At 39.5% G+C, this 20277-nt stretch overlaps 1 long non-coding RNA gene across 1 annotated transcript in view; it reads left to right on the top strand.

The window, feature by feature from the left end:
• LOC144577715 (uncharacterized) overlaps positions 1-19924 on the top strand; it is a 34225-nt gene extending 14301 nt beyond the window's left edge. The window contains exon 3 of the long non-coding RNA XR_013522241.1: positions 19632-19924. This is a non-coding gene — a long non-coding RNA (uncharacterized LOC144577715). The remainder of the gene's footprint in view (positions 1-19631) is intronic.
• Positions 19925-20277: the final 353 nt, after the last annotated feature.

The following is a 20277-nucleotide window of genomic DNA, read 5'->3' as shown; positions in this document are numbered from 1 at the left end:
TCAGACAAGTTAAATTGCTCTGGGGACTAGGACTTCAGGGAGTTGTCTAAACTAAGTGATACCTAGGGTTAGAAGGTAGAGGGGAAGCCAGGGAGATCATGCTGGGCTGTAGGAGCAGTTAGTAGGGAGGTACAGAAATGTGAGGAGAGTGTAACGTGATTCAGGAGATGCAACTAGTATCAGAACTATGGATAAAGATATAACTCTCCTGCCTCCTCTCACTCCCACAGAAGGAGGCTGGAGAGGTAGGCATGGGAAAAATGGAAAAAGTTTTCTAAGCTAGGATAAGGAATGTGAATACTACTTTGAAGACAAAAGACAGAGATGGCAAGATTAGATGTTGCTTTTGGAAAATGAGTGGTGCTTCTAGACTGGAGTGGTAGGTGCCCACAGGAATCCAGGGTGGAGGTGATGAGTTGTGGAGAGGTACCCCATGCCAGGGAGGACTGGCATTGTGGCACAATGGGGCAAAGTGGGCAACCATGAGCAGTATTCTCCAAAGGATCTGATGGGATTTGGTGATGGATGTGAAGGGTGAGGGAAAGGGCTATCTGGTTTCCTTTCTTTTCTCAATTTCCTGAAGATCTGGAAGGGCAGGGAAGAACTCCACGCCCCATTCATGAAATGGAGGCTCCCTGTCTTTTTCACATCCTCCCTTTCATATTTCTTTGTGTCTACTTCTCCCTTACTCCTCTCTCTAAGCCTCTGAGGAAATGGAATACTTCTATCCACTAGATTTCTGTCTAACTCTGCCTATTTCTGCTTTTTATTTTTGTTTTTGTTTTTCTGCTACAATGATACTACCTGGATTTATAATATCTTTATCCTGTTTAAATTATTACTCTGAAATGTTTACACTCTAAACTTGATACCTATTCTTTCTCTCTCTCTTTTTCTCTCCTCTTGTTTGCAAATTTGTTCCTCTTCATATAAACACATAGAAGGCATGGAAGACTAACATCCTCTGAATTCTTTCTGTTTAAGAGATTATGTTAGTGGCAAATAGTGTGATTATGTAAAATATGCATGTTTAATTTAACATTCATTCCTGGCATTGTGGTTTTAAACAAATCTTGCATAAAGAAAATATCAACAGACAGTACAATAAGCCTTCATTGATTTTGACTTCATGTAGTATAAGATCTACCGTGTCCAGAATGGACAGACTATACAAGTTATGTAACTCTCCTGAAGGCAAAGTCTGAAAGGAAACTCACAGCGTTAGTTTGCGTGTAGGTGTGTGAAGAGAGGGTTACCAAGAAATACAGCCACTTAAAACTTTCAAATAGCAAGCCTTTGTTTTAGCATTAGACTCTGAAATTTTGTGTTTGTAAAGCACGATTGATCTGAAGGGATTGCCCTCAACCTCATCTATTTGCATAAATGATAGAAAAATTCAGGTCTTCCCAAATCAGAATAAATTCTTCACCTTACTGCCCCTCTACGAAAGACCAACAAATAAAATGGAAATATACTGAAAATGAAAATGACCATGAATTAAGAAATTCCCCACAGCATTTTACCCCCATTCAGTAATATTATCTCAAAAATAACAAATAGCCTGGGGCCAAGGAATTTTCCCGATAAGTAGGATAAATAAATGTTATCCAAATCCAGACCACTGTAAAAATATCAGAAACACCTACGCATTTCACTCTGTCTAGCCTCATCAAGGCAATGACACATGATCAATTTGAAAAAATCAAATCCACCACACAGCTGGACTGCTGTTTTGAAGCTTTTATTTCTGTTTTTATTTTCAGCAAATATCTCATGAAAAGGATAAGTTAAGATAAAAAATGAGGGCAGAACATTTGTATTTTAAAAAATCTGTGGAACATTCAATATCTGTTCTGCATAAACATATTGGACTGTTGTCTTGGAGGATTCACCCAGAGAAACACGAGCATGCCTCACATTACAAATGCTTTTCAAATATTTTCCAGGGACATAAAAGAGAAAATATCATCACAAGTAATGAAAGTGAATCAGGGAAGAAAAAGAGGAGGATGGCGTTTGGACAGACCCAGTGAGAACACAGAGAGGGAGAGACAAGGAAGGAAAAAAAGATCTTCAACGTAGATGTAGGCAATTGATCATATAGAGATTCTCTTCTAAGCTTAGTTTTCATATCGTGTTTTGGTCTGTTTTGTCATTTGTCTTCAGCTATACTGGGACTCTGTGACTCTCTTTTATCTCGGAAATATTTGTAAAGGAATTTTTGTAAGATATACTCAGAAATAATTGGTAAAAGAATAAAAAGGGTTTCTGAAATTCAGGAAAACTGATTTAATTAAATATTTTAGGAGCCTGAGAAGAAAAAAGGCTGACTCAATTAAAATCCATTTTCGGAGGATTTCCTTAGGAAAGGTGTCTGTGACAATGCTGGAAGTATGAAATACACTCTGATCTACCTTGCAGAAGTTATGTAAGGTGCAGATAAAGTTGGTGAAGCACACATATAGCCATGCAAAATATATGCCTGTGCATGCCTGCACACACACCAGCCTTATAAATACCCAGACTGGTAGGCCTAGCTTATTTAAATCAATGAGAGAAAATATTTTAGTCTATTAAATATGTATGTTGCAATTTCAGATAAATGTTACCTTTTATCTGAAAAGGAGCTTTTCTCTCCCAGATTATTAAATCAGTGTTTAAAACTATTAGAAAAGAAATGCCTAGCCAAAGTGCTATCCCACTTACCATTTGATAAAAACGTTACCAGGTATTTATCCACCTAAATTATGTTAACTCCTTAATTTAGAGCAAAGTGTCAGTTGTAAACATGTTTCGAGGTGGCCGCCCAGCCTGCCACACTCCTTTGGCAAATGACCCCTCCTAACCCTGCTCACACAGTGGCCCCTGGCAGCCATGTCTGCATTTTTTGACACCATATCTCAAGGCATAGCTGATCAGGTATGTACCTAACCCAAGCTGTCCTGGATATCTGAAACTCAGATGCAGGAATATTTATTAGCACATGAGAGTGTTATCTGTCAAGCATAAGCATAGGAAAGCACAGCATGAGGATACCCAGAGAGAAAAAAGAGTATGTAGTGGAAGCAGTCTCTCTCTCTCTCTCTCTCTCTCTCTCTCTCACACACACACACACACACACACACACACACACACACGTACCACTGGGCTTTCCACCTCAGGGCCTTTATATACATAGTATACAACTCCTTTATTTGTTAAAGCTGCTTACAATGACTTTCTGTTACTTATAAGAAAAAAAAAATTGTTCAAGAAAAATGGAGAGAGGAAGAGAGAGATATTAGAGAGGGTAAGCTCAGTATGGTGAGAACACGCACCAATAGAAACCCTTTAAGAAAGGAGGGGAGGAAATTTTGTATCTATGACCCTCTAGGCCTTCAAGGTTAAAAAGAGACTACTGGAAACCTTTTCTCCTCCTTTCTGCAACACTCATGGACTTGTCCCAACTATTTGCCTAAAATCCAGGAATCATCTCATATGCCCTTTCTCCTTGATTGTGTCAGCTACCACAAAGCCTCTCAGGTCACCCTCCTCTTTTATCCTTTACGTCCCAATAGCATCTGTCCCTAGCTCAGTGGTTCTCAGGCTTAAGTGTTCATTGGAATCACCTGAAGAGTTTGTTAAAAAACAGTTGCTGGGCTAGAATTAGTTTCTAATTCTGTAGCATGAAGTCGGGACAGAGGATATAAATTTTTTCTAACGAGTTCCCAAGCGATGTTATTTGCGGTCCCAGTGGAAAACCACTGTCTTATTTCTATCATTCCTCCCCGAGTCCTAAAACTCATCCACCTCCTGCTCTCTGAATTCAGAGTCTGTCGAAGGCAAAATCCCCATAGCCTCATCCTCTTCGACCTTTTTGCTCTAAGAAGAAGTTGACTCCTCCTTAAGGTCACATTTCCCCAACACCCTCTCTAATGGTGGCTGCTTTTCCTCCCAGCTCTACAGAAAGACCTGAAGTGGGGGTAGATACTGTCCTCATGGCTGCTTTCAGACCTTTCTCCCTACCTCCTTCCTAAAAACAGCGAACTGTGAATTTCAGGCTATGACACAATGTCAACCCTTCCACTCATCGTTGCTGTTAATTATGGATTCCTGGGATATTTCCTTTGATTTCTTCGTGATAGAAGATTTGGGTTCAGTCTCTCTAATAATATCCCTGCCTTAATTATGGTGGATTTCAATTGATGTATATACGATCTTTCTAACACTTTGGCCTTCAGTTCCTGAACTATCCTTCTTCCAAAGATCTTGTCTTTCACCTTATTAGGTACTCTTTTGTGGTCATACCCTGGACCCCCTCATAACTGAGATTTCAAACATTCTACTCTCTGACCGGCGTGTCTTACCTTTTTAGCCCGCCTCTCCAGTAATAGGGCCTCAACAGTCCCTCCACCCTAACAAGATGTCTGATCTTTTGATTGTACCTTCTTTTTATTGACCTCACATTCTTCCAGATTGAATTTTGTGGTTAATCATTGTAGTCACTCCCTCGCAATCACTCTCCATTCCCATGCTCCTGCCTCATTGTCTCACTTGCTTGGCAGATCCACAACCCGGGTTAAATCCAACTCTCTGCCTACTCTATGTCTGCAATCCTGAAGCTAAAACTGTCTGGAGAAAAACTCACAGCCACACAGACTCTAAATTAGAAGTGGGCCCTTAATTCTGCAAGGCAATCATACTAGATGTTTTTAAAAATTTATTCTCCCACACCCTTGATAAGGATTTAAAATACTTTTCTCTTTTCAAATTCCAATAGGAAAATTGGAACATTCATAAGAGAATTTACAGAGATTATCATCACCACTGCAGTCCATCTGTCGCACCTGCCCCCACACACTTTGACCTCCTGCTGAGGAGGAGGTACTGGTAATGGGTGTCCATGTCCCTTTCTCAAGTCAACCCCTCTGCTGTGCCCTAGAACTCATAATCTCTCACTGGATTGAAAAAACTTTCTATATTATATTATGTTATCATCTTCTCCACTGTATCATTACACAAAAATATTGTTACTTCTCTCAAAGTAAAAAACTTTCTCTTGATCTATCTTTTCCCACCAGCTTGCCGCCCCATTTTGTTGCTTCTATTTGCAGCAAACTGCTTGAAAAAGTTATCCATAGTCACATCTCCAATTTGTCCCTCCGTATTCTCTCTTTAACCCACTTCAATCAGGCCTTTGCCCACATCACTCCAGCAAACCTGCTCCCCTGAAGCTCACCTGGGCCACCGTGCACCATGATCAGATCTCTGCTTTAATCTTAGCCTGTCAATGGCAGTTGAATTACTCATCTTCCTTGATATATTTTCTTCACCCCTGTTCCGGACACCACACTTTCTTGGATTTTTTTTCCCACATTACTGAAAGCTCTTTCTGGGGTTCCTTTTTTGTTCTTTCTCTTCTCCTTCATCTTTTCATGCTGGGGAGCCCCATGGCTCAGCCCTTGGTCCTCCTTTCTTCTTGATCCACGGTCACTCTCTTGGTGATCTTATTCAGCCTCATGGCTTGAAATATTATATATACATGTATTTATAGTGCTATGGAAAAAACCTCTCTCTAAGACTCTAGAGTACTGTGGTCAAACATCTATCAGACACATAACACTCAGTTTTCTAAAACTGAACTTCTCAGCTCGACTTCCTCCTGCTCCATCTAAGTGCTTTACTAATTGCTTTCTACTTCTCAGCTCATGGCAACTCCATCTTTTCAGTTACTTTGTTAAAATTTTGTCTTCCATTCCTTTAAGTCTTTCAGATCCCACATAAAATGTGTAAGGAAATTCTGTGTTTAACCTTCAAAAGTATCTGTGATCTAACATCTTCTTTCTATTGCTACTACTGGATTACTGTCATTCTTTACCTTGATTAATTGGCTTTCTAATACGTCTTACGCTACAGCCCGGTTTCCTAAACTCTTGCCCCAGAAAATAGCATCCAGGACCCTAGTAGCTAGAGAAATTTGGACCCAGGATGCAGTATCTCAAGAGAAGTATGTGGCAAGGGAGTCTGGGTCTAGCAAGGGCTGCTCAGAAATTCATTCCATACCAACGAACACTTTGAACCCAATGCAGCAGCTCACCTTCAGCTGCCTCCCGCTATTGTACTTACCCTATCACTTAACACTTTCTCGTATTTTCATTTCTTTGTTTAATTTTGCAAATTGTTTACACAGTTATGTTATAATTTTATGTGTTTTGTTTTGATTTTGTTTGAGAGAGTCTCACTCTGTAGCCCAGGCTGGAATGCAGTGGCACAATCTCAGCTCACAGTAGCCTAGACCCCCGGGCTCAAATGATCCTCCCACCTCAGTCTCCTGAGTAGCTAGCACTACAGGTGCACACCACAACACCTTGCTAAGTTTTTGTATTTTTGGTAGAGAAGGGGTTTCACCACATTGCCCAGTCTGATCTCAAATTCCTGGCCTCAAGTGATCCTCCTGCCTCATCCTCCCAAAGTGCCGCTGAGCCCAGCCATATATGTTTTTTAAAGACAAGGATCTTATTTTTTTCTTTTCAGTCTAGTACCTACAACCTCAGTAAATGTTCAATAAGTTATAGGTTGTTAATAATCAATTTCAGTAGGATTAGCCATGATGGAAAACCCAACCCAAATGTTAGAAATGACCATTTCCCACTACCTAGGAAAGCAGGATTACCGCCTTGATTGTTTCTTCTTTAACTGTGTGGGATAATGACAGTATCAACTCAACACCTTTCTAAGCAATGAACTGTCTAATTCCCATGCTGCAGTTTCTTTGACATAGTCAAATTCTACTGCTTAAAAATAAATACAAGCAATAAAATAATACTCCGAAAGCAAAACAAAATAAAACAAAAAGAGCAGTTAGAGTAATTCTTTTAAAATAAAAGTCAGACTACATCGCTGTTCTATGTAAAACCTTGTGATGACTCCCATTTTTCTCATAGTAAAACCCATATTCCTAACTATTATGACCTTGGATAGCCAGTTTTTAATATGGTCTTAAATGATCCCAGACCCCTGGAACTTGATATGTAATATGATTGCACACTGAATGGCCCTTACCTGTGTAATAATTGGATGTTGAAGAAATAATAGTGTGTGCCTTCTGATGCTGGATCACAGATTACATTATAGTGTTGGTCTCTTTTTTTTTTGGATCACTTTTTCAGAGAAAACCAGGTACATTTTGCAAGAATACTCAAGCAGCCCCATGGACCTGTCCATACAGCAAGGAACTGAGGCCCTCTGAGAAGAACCATGTAAATGAACCATCCTAGAAGGAGATCCTCCATCCCCAGTCAAATCTCGAAATGACTGCGTCCAATAGTCAATATTATAGCTGAATCCTCATGAAAGACCCTGCACTAGAACCACCAGTAAGCCCCTTCCAAATTCTGAAACTGTAGGAATTGTGTGAGATAATAAATTTTTACTATTATTTAAGGTTTCTAAAAGCCATAAAAGAGAATAAAATCTTGTCCTTTGCAGTAACATGAACGTAGCTGGAGGCCATCATCCTAAGTGAATTAATGCAGGAAGAGAAAACGAAATACAGCATGTTCTCACTTATAAGTGGGAGCTAACATTATGAACAGAAAGATGGCAACAAAGGACACCTGGAACCGCTAGAGTAGGGAGAGGGGAAGGGGACAAGGGCTGAAAAACTACCTATTGGTACTATGTTTACTGCCTGGGTGATGGGATCATTCACACCCAAAGCCTCAGCATTGTGAAATATACCCATGTAATAAACTCACGCATGTACCCCTGAATATAAAAGTTGACATTGTATTAATAAAACAAAGCTGCTAACGTGCAGGATCATTTGTTATGCAGCAATAGCGAATTAATACATAACATATATTTGCATAATATAAGCCATGTTATAAATCTGTACATGTGCCCCTGAATCTAAAAGTTGACTTTATGTTAAAAAAAGAAAGCTGCTGAAGTGTGGGATCATCTGTTATACAGCCACAGCTAATTAACACATGACTTATATATTTGCATAATATACACCCCTCCTCTAGCTCATGAGTCTCATCTCTTGCTACTCTCATCCTGGTTCATTCAGTTCCAGCCATGGTGGTCTGACAATTCCTAGAACATGCCAGGCACATACTCAATTTAGGCATTTGCTCTAGCTGCTCTCTGTGCATGAGATAACTCAATTCTCTGGGTATCTTCCTGGCTATTTCCCTAGCCCTTCTTTAAGTCTTCTTCTAAATTGCATCTTACCAGTAAGGCTCACCTCGGCCAACATGGTATAAGACAACCTGTATTAATATACTCTATAATTAAGCGATTTAGTATACATGACTTTTGTTCATTTCTTTCATGGCTTGACACTCAATGATTTCACTAGGAGTTTTTAGAAGCTCAAGCACCTTAAGGATAGTGTTTCTTTGGAGGTGGCGAGCTCTTTGTTACTGGAAGGCAGACACTGGAACAAGCACTGAACATCCAAATTTTACCTAGATGACTTTACCAGGTGATTTAAAAAAATCATATTTAGTCTGAGATTTCAGGCTTTAGAAAGTTCAGGTAAACTTTAGAAAGTTTACCTCCATCTCCATCATCTTTTCCCTCATGCTTAATTTTATTTGCAGTCAGATATGCCCCTCATTGTGACCCTTGGCTGTTCTAGTCTTTACTAATGATTACAAAAAACAAAAACAAAAAAAAAAGAAAGAAAAGAAAACACTAACAATAAAACCCCAAACCTCTGAAACTGAGTCTCCTTAGCTGTCACTGGCCAAGTTTTGGATCCATGTCACTTAAAGTACATGTAGAGAAAATGGACAGGGTTTTCCAAAGAAACTGTGTGTGTATTCACTAAAAGAAGGTAGAATGAAAGCTGGAAAGACAAAACAACAATTGTCTGCTGTAATATGCAATAACAAAAACAAAAAAAGTAGTATGATATGTTTTCATAGGCAATTTGAAAGCAGATTTTAGTTGAAAGAGGAGGAAAAGCTGAGCATCTGACTAAACTCCTTAGTCATGGCTTTGTCCTCTCATTTAGTGAAATGAAATGATTGGTGTGCTTCCACCCAAAGGAACATGTATAAGTAGTAAACAAAATACATTAAGTATCATTTATATAGTAATATGTCCAACTCTTGTTATCATTCATCTGGTAGTGTTTGGACTTGTTATCATTCATCTGGTAGTGTTTGGACAGTTTTGCATAATGGTTAGCACATGGGCTTTGGAATCAGAAAGATTAGAGTTCAAGCCCCCCTCTATTTCACTAATCGAATGGACAAATTCAATCTCTCAGCCCCTACAATGTGGAAAACAATACAACCCCATAAGACTATTGTGATAATTAAGTAAAATATGGTGATGTTTCAGTTTAGCTTTCACTTGAAGCAGAGTCTGAGACAGGATAGTTAGGGAGGTGCTCCCAGGAGGCAAGAGTGAGAGGATGATTAGAGTGAGCCAGAGAAGGAGGAATAACAAATGTAAGAGTGTAATATTGTGGTTGCTGATGTAGGCATTTGTGGATTTATCTAGCTAGAATTTCAGAGAAGCAAAGAGAATGGATCCCAGAATTGTCTTACTGAAGGATGGGAGTCTGGGGCTCTTCTTCATTACTGAGGGTTTCCCACAGGGATGTTTTCTTCTCTGCATTTTCCAAATGATCCTACACAGGATGCAGCAGACATCCTGTATGAAGCCATGTTTTTCTCTGAGGGAGAATCTGTATCTGTTTACTCTAGCAATGGCTGTAGCTTCCTGGTGGCCTGACATCTTTTTTGGGGATGAACTCCTAAAAGATACTAGGATGTAAAAACCTCAGGAACAGTCTGGTCTTGATGCTGTTTGAGATGAATGAATAATATCCAATGGTTTCTTCTGTTTTGGGTCAAGTATCAGAGTTCCAGAAGAGGCCATCTCATTAGATAGGGTTAGGTCATGTTTTCACCTCTCTTCTTCAGCTGGGGTAACATGGAGAATTATTTGCCTACTCTATTACAAGAGATTAAACTTTACATAATAGCAGATTATTATTTTGTAGTTAAATATTTTTCCTCCATGCAAAACATTTAAATAATATTCATCCCTCCCATTTAAGAAGTTTGAACACTATAATGTACTTTTTGTTCATGGGTGAGTGAACACTATAACTTGTCACTCTAAAAATGATCAAGCTGTTCAATACCTATCTAATTAAAACAGAAGTCACTTGCTCATATCTTCATGCTTAATCAATTAAATCCTAATACAGAAAATAATATGCTATTTAGATCAAAAGAAAATAAAAAAAATAACCTATCAGCTCATCGGTGAAGTGTTTTTTTGTTTTTTGTTTTTTGGTGTTTTTTTTTTTTTTTTAACCATGAACAAGGAAACTTCTGTCTCAGAGCCCTGGCTGTTTCTTTGAAATTTTTGCCCTTTCTTTCCTCTTCCCCTTTCTTCTCTACCTCTTCTATCATACTGCTTTCAATAGAAAAGACATTTGGAGAGAATAATAACTGGTAGTAGCTTTTCTTCTTTTTCCTCCCCTAGGTTTTAGCGAAATTCTCATACTATTGCTGTGCTTTTAAGCTCTCTTCAGTTACTACCATAAAGCATCATCTGTAAATATTAAACCATCATTAAAAAGTAAAACATCTATAGCTAACAGGTGATTGGAGATTATGAGGAAGGTTCTAGGAGGACCTCGCTTCTTGATACAAACTTAATTGGAGCATAAATATTGAGAAATATGGAAAATATGTTTTAATCATGGGAAGGGCAACCTTTGGAATTCCCATTCTCTTTCATTATTTCTGTATATGAATACCGAGGGAGAAAGCTTGGCAACTCAATATTTTGTTTTATAGTTGTTTTTAAAACAGAAAACAAAAACTGGCAATAATTTTTGGGCAGTAGAGCTCTTTATTATACTCCCTTAGTAGGCCCTCAGTTCAATCTGGTCTTCTCTTTTACCATGTACAAAGTTCTGTTTCAGGGCACTGGCTGGTTCTTTGAAACTTTTGCCCTATCTCTCCCCTCCTCCTTTCTCTATACCCTTCTCCCCTGCAGTTATAGCCCGAAGTTAGGTGTTCTGGGGTAGGAATGCTCATTTTATGGGACTGTCTTTCAAGAGCTAATGCATATTCCACTCTATGATTCAGCCTGTGAAAATGCTGTCCAGAAAGCTGACTTGCAGTACTGTCTGGTGCCAACATTCATTCTTAGCTTTGAATACAAAAGCCAGTAGCTGCTTTCGTGTATATTTTGCTTACTGACAACTGACTGATGTACCATGTCAGTTATCAAGGATTATTTTTAAGTCCTTATTACTAGAAAAGGAACAAAGTCATTTAGGTAATCTAATCTGACCCCTTAGTTTGATGCACTGCTTATCTCTTGGTTTAGCTGCTGTGAACTGTTTTACTGTGAATTGCTATTTGTTTTTGTTTTCACTTTAACAATCCTTAGTCTTAAAAAAATCTCAAAATGATCTTAAGGAGTCAATTTCGACCTTCATCTCACTAAAAACTTCTTCCTACTGTTCCAGACTTCTGTCTCAGAGGACTGACACATTCGGGGAAAAGGCATATAAAAATGCCTTTTTTACTATCAGGATTACAAAATTTTATTTATCTTTCATTATTAATTTTTTCCAATCATCACACTGTCCTCCCTTGGACCATATTCTCAGGTTATATTTTTCTGCAGATCTTTGTTTCTAGATGTCTACGATGATGACCATCATAAAAGCTCATTCCTAGTGAAAATAGGCTAAATTTGTAAGTAAAAAGGAAATCTTTTTCCTGTTCCCGAGGACCAGACATTTCTGATCTCAAATTCGAGAGAATTAATGTTGCTTAGTTATGGTATTTGAGTCAAATATAGAAATAGGTAATATTTTCTTACTATATTTAGCATTTAAGTTATATTAGTATTTAAGTGTAAATACTAGTTTGTATTTTAAATACTAACTTAAATGCTAACACTAATTTTACTAACACTAATTTAAATTTAAATATGAGTGTTTTTTGAGTTAAATTTTTTAAAATTTAAATACTAGTATTTAAGTTAGTATTAGTATATTTAGTATATATTAATATTTCATTTCTTCACAGGTCGTTTTTCTGGTTCCTTCTCATTTGGGTAGACTATGTCAGAGGGAAGCTCTGGGACTCAAGGGCTGCTGTTCAGATTCTTTTGTCCCACAGAGTGCTTTCTTGATTGAGTGCTCTCTCTTTTTCCCTAGCGATGGGGCTTACTGAGAGCCGAACTGCAGTGATTATTATTTCTCTTCTGGATCTAGCTGCCCATCAGTGCTACTAGGTTCTGGGCTGGTACTGGGGAGGGTCTGCCAAGAGTCTTGTGATGTGATCAGTCTTTAGGTCTCTCAGCCATGGATAGCAGCATCTCCTCTCCTGCAGGTAGCCGGTGACTGATGTGGACTCTGTGAAGGTTCTTGGTTGTGTTTTTAACTGTGCTAGTTTTGTATTGGTTGGCCTCCAACCAGGAGGTGGTGCTTTCAAGAGTGCATCAGCTGCAATAGTAGAGGGTGGATACTAGCTTGCCCTAAGCTCAAGTGGTAGGTGGGGCCATAGAACTCCAAAGAGATTATGTCCTTTGCAAATGTTGGCTAGTGGGTAGGGTAGAGAAAGACCCTCCCTGGTGGGGACAAGGTTAGCTGTCTTGCTGTGGCTGCTGTGGGGGATGGGGATGTGTGCTGGCTAATGGAGTTATGTTCCCAGGGGGATTATGGCTGCCACTGCTGCATTCACACAGGTTGCCAGGGTACTGGGAAAAAGTCGGCAGCCACAGACCTCACCCAGCTTCCAGACAGTTGAAAAGCCGGTGTCACTCTGACCGTGCCCCCACAATTGAATTTATTTCTAGGCAGCCGGTGAGCAGGGCTGAAAACTTGCCCCAGGCCACACGCCTTCCCACTGAGAAAGCAAACAGTCTCACAGTTCCTCGGCTGTCCCACAGAACCTGCAGCAGCAATCCACCGTTTCACTCTTGTTGCCCAGGCTGGGGTGCAGTGGCGCGATCTCGGCTCACTGCAACCTCCGCCTCTGTCCCTGCAGTAGTTTTTGGAGCAAAAGTTCACGATGAGTCTCCACATATTGCTCTGTCTCTCTGAGTGGGAGCTACAAGGTTAGTCCCACCTCCTATCCGCCATTTTTTGATCCTCCCCCATAGGTAGTTCTTTACACGTGTAAGCAACAAGTGGTGTGGTTTTTATGGTATTTGCTATCTTTTGTCAATTTTTTCTGTGCCAGTGGTCTAAGGATGAGTGGAGAATCATGATTCAGAATTTCTTTTTTCCATACTTCAACATGGCCCTGTGTGTAGCTTCACATTGCTGAGTCACACTTCCCAAACTCATTTTCTCTGAACTAGAGGGTGACAAACTGAGATGTGACAAAATGAAAACTTCCAACATTATGAATACTACAATAAAATATCTTTAAAGATAAGGGGAGCTATTTGTGCCCCCCCACCCGTAGACTGTAATGTTTTTCAATGTACAATTGCCATAAAATAGTGAACGTTTTTGTTTTGTTTTTTTTTTTTTTGAGATGAAATCTTGCCTTGTTGCCCAGGCTGGAGTGCAATGGTGTGATCTCTGCTCACTGCAACCTCCGCCTCCTGGGTACAAGCAATTCTCCTGCCTCAGCCTCCTGAGTAGCTGGGATTACAGGTGTGCGCCACCATGCCCAGCTAATTTTTGTATTTTTAGTAGAGATGGGGTTTCATCCTGTTGGCCAGGCTGGTCTGGAACTCTTGCCCTCAGGTGATCCACCCGCCTCGACCTCCCAAAGTGCTGGGATTATAGGTGTGAGCCACCGCACCCAGCCTGTTGAACATTTTTGACTAAAATTTTCAGTGGGATATATGGATAACTTAATGTCACAAATATTTATCTACATACATGAAAAACTGAAACAAAATGTTCATGAAATAATTCTTACCCTATATTCCCCATAAGGCACTCTGAATATTTTTTCTTTTTTGTTTTTCAAAATGTTGATTAAACTCAGTTGATTTTGTGACCCACTAAAAGGCTGTTAATCAGATTGAAAAGTACTGTATTAATGGGGTGCGGGAATAGCTTTCTAAATCATATATACAAATATAATATACAAAAACATGAATGTTTTTCTAAATTTATTTTTATGTTTATGCAAATTGTAGTTTTCACCATAAGTTTTTGGAAGAAAAGTGTGCAAGCCACTACCTGAATGAATAAAAGAATTGAAACTTTTATGTGACCAACAAACATATGAAAAGAAAATTCAACATCACTGATCATTAGAGAAATGCAAATCAAAACCACAATGAGATACCACCTCATGCCAGTCAGAATGGCTATTATTAAGTCAAGAAACAGCAGATGCTAGCGAGGCTGTGGAGAAATAGGAACGCTTTTACATTGTGGGTGGGAATGTAAATTAGTTCAACCATTGTGGAAGACAGGGTGGTAATTTCCCATTTGTCCCCGAAATCCCATTATTAAGTATATACCCAAAGGAATATAAATCATCCTATTATAAAGATATATGCACATGTATGTTTATTGAAGCACTGTTCACAATAGCAAAGACATGAAACCAACCTAAATGCCCATCAATGATAGACTGGATAAAGAAAATGTAGTACATATAGACAATGTAACACTATACTACGCAGACACAAAAAAGAATGAGATCATGTCCTTTGCAGGGACCTGGATGAAGCTAGAACCCATCATCTTCAGCAAATTAACACAGGACCAGAAAACCAAGCATTGCATGTTCTCGCTCTCAAGTGGAAGTGGAACAATGAGAACACATGGACACAGGGAGGGGAACAACACAGATCAGGGCCTATTGGAGAGGGATTGGAGGGGAGAGAGAGCTTCAGAACAAATTGCTAATGCATGCAGGGCTTAAAACCTAGGTGATTGGTTGATAAGTGCAGCAGATCACCATGGCACACCTATACCTCTGTAGCAAACCTGCATGTTCTGCATAGGATCCCAGAACTTAAAGTAAAAATAAGTAAATAAATAAGAACCTCCCCCCGCACCAAAAAAACCTGAAACTCGCCTTCAGAGGCAAGTAGGGGACTAGAATGTGCAGTCCTAACTTATTTATTTTTTGTTAATTAATTATTAATTAACCATACGATTGCTTTGTTTCCTTCCTTCCCTCAACTAATTATTATTTATTCACAAGAATGATTGAGTTCTCCGATCATGTTATAGACATACAATAGCTATGTCAAGTTTTGATTATAGTGATGGAGTTAGTTCCTTGATCTTAAACATAATGAATAACTCTTTGATATAATCTTATAAAGATAATCTTTAAGGAATCTTATACTTTTTTTAAATAACACTTTGGGACTACTTTTTCAGCTATGATGAGCAAGGGTTAATGCATATTCATGTTGTAAAATGGATCCTCTGTAATCGTTCCTGTATTATTACACATCCCAAGGGCGATATTCATGACAGTTAAAGGGATAAATTTAAAAAGCTTTCATGAGAATTGGCATAGTGTTCATACAACGTTAAGTACAATACTAATGACTGGAGAACTCAATGATTCAGAAATATATGCCCATTTACATCAGAAGCAGTGACTAAGTGTCTGAGTCTCTGACTGTATGCAATGTAGCGCTAGACTCAAAGCAAACACAACCACGACCTACTGTCTGCCCTTCGGAGGCTTCTACTCTATAATATCAAGTCCAAAATAAATATTTTTCACCCCCGATAAAGGAAAAGTGGGAGATTTTTGTCTTAGAGGCACTCCTTATTTGATAATCATCTCTCCTCATAGAAATTCTCTTCTCTTACCACTCCCTTCTCTATGATCTTTAATTCCTCTGCTCTCCCCCAGCCCTCTCCCCTTAGCTCTCTGGTGCTGCTTTCATGCTAGCTTGCATATCTAGCCCATTCTCACCACTTCTCTCACCTTCCACTAACTGAATCAGAATAGACTATAGATTCCAAATTTGACTCTCAGGGTTTCAGGGCCAAATACTGACCAGCTTTGCAAACTTGGACAACTCATTGCCGTAAATATAATAAGTGCCAGAATGTCTGAAACCTACTTTCAAATAGTTCAACCAAGTATACATATAAGATACATACATACTTTAAATACAAATACACACTTTGTATGCACACACATGTACAACACAAATATAACTGGATGTTAAAAACTGCAAAATCAATGTGAGCAGTAAATATAAGTTCATTGTGCTATTTTTTTCAAATATTCTATAGAAATTTCAAACTAAAATTAGGGAAAACAACCAGAAAGACCATTTCCTTGTATCATAAGTACCCAATAAATGCTAGCTATTATTTCTATTAATTCTGCACGGTATACCTGTGGGAAATAAATCCCCAGCCCACTTCTAGGTAATGCAGACATTTAGTGCTAGTCTTTAAGAGACATAATCATAATGGTTTTTGCCTGCCTTTCTGTATAAAAATGGATTGGGAGTTTTGTAGAGTGGCAGTCTACTGGTACATAGGTGACTACTTAATTATTTAGAGTTTTAAGCTGTTCTGATTTTACTGAGTTGAAAGTTCACTCATACCACACTAGGTTTTTATTTCCTGTAGCCGAGCTAATCTCCCTCCTGAGCAACTTCCAACATAGTAAAGAGAACAGAGTAGTAAGTGAAACAGAGACACGCACACATGCACATGTGTGACACACATATGCCACATAAACATGCTAACTGATCACTCAAACCTTTAGCTTGCTAAGTAATACAAAATAATTTTTGTCTAGTTTACACAAGTTCAATTAAATCTTCAGAAAATTGAGTGTTCAGTTCTTGATTGAGATTGATCTTTCTTTGCCAGACACTGTCTGGGTGTACGGAAAAGCTTAGGACTCCACCTGACTATGGGAATGACGTGGCTGGATCATGCTTTGTTTTTCTCCTGCTCATCTGTTTTCATCTCTGGACTGACAAACCCTGGCAAGTGATTCATTTAGGTGCCCTCGAAGGACCTGAAAGCTTTTACTTCTGCCCTAAAAAGTAATCATAATCTCCTCTCGTGGCAGCCCTGAGATTGCTGAAAAACCAACTCAAAGTCTAATTCTGAGAAGTGACTTGCCGTGAACAGACTCCAAGAAAGCCCCAAATTATCCCTACCTGCCAGTATTCATGCTGTTGTTTAGTCTCCTCCCTTTTAATGCTAGCGGTCATGTGGGTTTTTTTCTTGCCCCCTTAACAGAAGTCACAGCAGGGGCACCCCATCTACTTGGCCCACGGTGCTCGGCCCACGGTTCTCAGCCCCTTGCAGAAAGGAGCAAGTGAGTAGGGATCCGACTGGCTGCTCTGGGCATTGACACAGGAGCAAACTCTGTGTGGGCCCACGACCAGACCAGCCGTGTTGCCTTGAGGGGAATGCAGCGCCACCGAGGGTACCTGTGACCCCGAGGCCTCAAAGGGTACCTATGACCCTAAAGCCCCAGAGGGGGTGTTATAGTGCTCTTTTAGTTCTGTTGCCCACAGTCCAATGGACACTGGTGTTAGCAGCTCATTCGGCTCCTTGCCTTGTCACATGGGGTGGCTGCCCTCCATTGGCAAGGGCAAAGGGTCAGTGTGACAGCCTCTTCTGGGTACCTACATATGGTGAGTCCTGAGCTCTTGTCCAACATCCAAGAAGCATAAGGTCACGTGGACGACTGAAGGATGGTAAAGGCGGAGAATTGTACTGAGCGATGAAAATAGCTCTCAGCAGAGAGGAGAACTGGAGAGGGGATGGGAAGGGCAAGTCGTCTTCCCTGAAGTCAGGCTGTCTCTTCCCCAAAGTCAGGTTGTCTCCCCTACTCTATAGACTGAGTCTGGAGTGTTAATAAGTATAGGATGGGAGCACATGCTGATTGGTTTGTGAGTATGCAAAAACAGTTAAAGTGACACCACTCAAAGTGGGCACAACAGTGTAGAAAACCAATTAGGAAAGGGTACATATGTGTAAAATGGGTGAGGCCTGGGGTTCATTAGAGAAAAGTGCACCAAACAGGAGGACAAGTTCTCAATCCAGTCCGAGGACTTAACTTGTAGTTTGGCTTTCAGTCTTTAAAGTGTCTTTGGCTTGGAGGTGGGGTTTCACCAAGTTCCTGCCCCTATATGTCTGCCCAGGCATTTAGCTGTTTTCTGTTGCTATCAGTGGGACCTGTGGACTTGCTGTTAACTGACAGAATATGGCAGAGGTGATGGGATGTCACTTTCACGATTCTATAAGATTGTAACACTCTATTGCCAGTAGCCCTTCCATATTGACTTTCTCTTGCTGGCTTTCATAAAGAAAACTGCCATAGAAAGTAACCAACCTGTTAAGGAGCTAAAGGCAGCCCTGACCAATAGCAGGGAAGGAGCTGAGGCTGTCAGTCTAACAGCCTGGAAGAAACTGAACCTGCTAAAAGCTTATGAACTTAGAAGAAGATTCTTCTCCAGTCAATCCTCAGTTGAAATTCTAGCCCTGGCCCATGGTAGCCTTGTGAGAGACACTGAAGCAGAGCACCAGCCACCCTGCCACTTGAATTCCTGACTCGCAGAAACTGTGAGATAATAAGCTGCTAAATTTGTAATAATTTGTTATATAGCAATATATGATTAATACGTAATTTTTGCCATAAATTGAACAACCAAGGAAGTCAACAGAGTTACAAGTTCCTAAAGTTCTGGACTTATTTATGGCATTTAATTCTTCTGGACATACTTGTTTTTTTAGAGGTTTTAAAAGAACTGAAACTAGATTCAATTCAAGCCAAGCCTATTTAATTCCATTCGACAAGAGTTCCTGAAAACTTTCTATATTCTCCTGCGAACCCTGCCCCATTGTGACAGACCCTGCGAATGAAAAACTAAATATAATGCAGTCCTCAATTCAAGGAGTTAGCTCTCTCGGGGAAGACAAATCTCTAGGACTTACCACCACAGGTCAGGATGATTAGGCTGTGAGTTTTTATATATTTTTAAAGTACTCCCTTATTGTTAATTTTATGTGTCAACTTGGCTGGACCACTATTCCCAGATATTTGTTCAGACCTTATTCTGGAAGTTTCTGTGAGGGTGTTTTTGGATAAGATTAATATTTAAAGAAGTGACCTTTGAGTAAAGCAGATTGCCCTTCATAATGTGGGTGGGCCTCATCCAATCAGTTAAAGGCCTATAACAGAATCGAGACTACAAGACTAACATCCCCTGTGCAAGATGGAATTCTGCCAGGAGATGGCTGCTGGACATGTACTAAAGCAGCTCTTCCCTGGGTTTTCATAATAGCATGGGCCAATTTCTTAAAATAAATTTCTCTGTAAACAAATATGTATGTACACATTTCTATTCATTTTGTTTTCTGGAGAACACCCTCATGCACAGCCCATACTGTAACACTAATATTTTAAATTGTAACCTTTAAGTTAATTAGTTCTGTATTCAACTGTGAATCTTTACTTACAGTTCATGTTTGTTATTTGGTTCCTTCTCTGACAGCTTTCCTACATGGTAAGGTCTTTGAGGACATCTGGGTGTTTTTAAAAATCTGTATACTTACAAACTATCTATCCTGGAACTGAACCACTTATTAACTGTGTGACTTTAGACAAACTACTTCATGTCATTAAGTCTTAATTTCTCTTTCTCTTTCTCTCTCTCTCTTTTTTTTTTTTTTGAGACAGAGTCTTCCTCTGTTACCCAGGCTGGAGTGCAGTGGTGTGATGTTGGCTTACTGCAACCTCTGCCTCTTGGATTCAAGTGATTTTTGTGCCTCAGCCTCCCAAGTAGCTGGGACTACAGGTGCGTACCACCATGCCTGGCCAATTTTGTATTTTTAGTAGAAATGGGATTTCACCATGCTGGCCAGGCTGGTCTCCAACTCCTGGCCTCAAATTATTAACCCACCTTGGCCCCGCAAAGTGCTCGGCTTACAGGCATGAGCCACGATACTCACCTAATATTTTCATCCAGAAGAGTAAACTACCACTTCATAGAATTGCTCTTAAGGTTGATTGAGGTTAAGACTATAAAGAATTTAGTACAGTGCTTAGTGCTATAGTAAGCACTCAATAAATCTTATATTGTGTGTATGTTATCTACACCAGCAGAATAGTTAGTATTGAATGAATAGTCATTAAATCCAAAATTATAATAACAACATAGAAGACATCATGTCCAAAATAAAGAATAATAATTCTATATAGAAGCTTTACCTCATTATATTATTCTATATAAAATAATAATTCTATATAGAAACCTTACCTACATGTCTCTTTACTTGAGAGTTTCTTTTTACTTGAGACATGTAGGTACTTAACTGAATGTGCC

Source organism: Callithrix jacchus, chromosome 9 (assembly GCF_049354715.1).
Source record: "Callithrix jacchus isolate 240 chromosome 9, calJac240_pri, whole genome shotgun sequence".
NCBI lineage: Eukaryota > Metazoa > Chordata > Mammalia > Primates > Cebidae > Callithrix > Callithrix jacchus.
The sequence above is the reverse complement of the archived record's forward strand: the minus strand, read 5'-3'. Positions and strand labels throughout refer to the sequence as shown.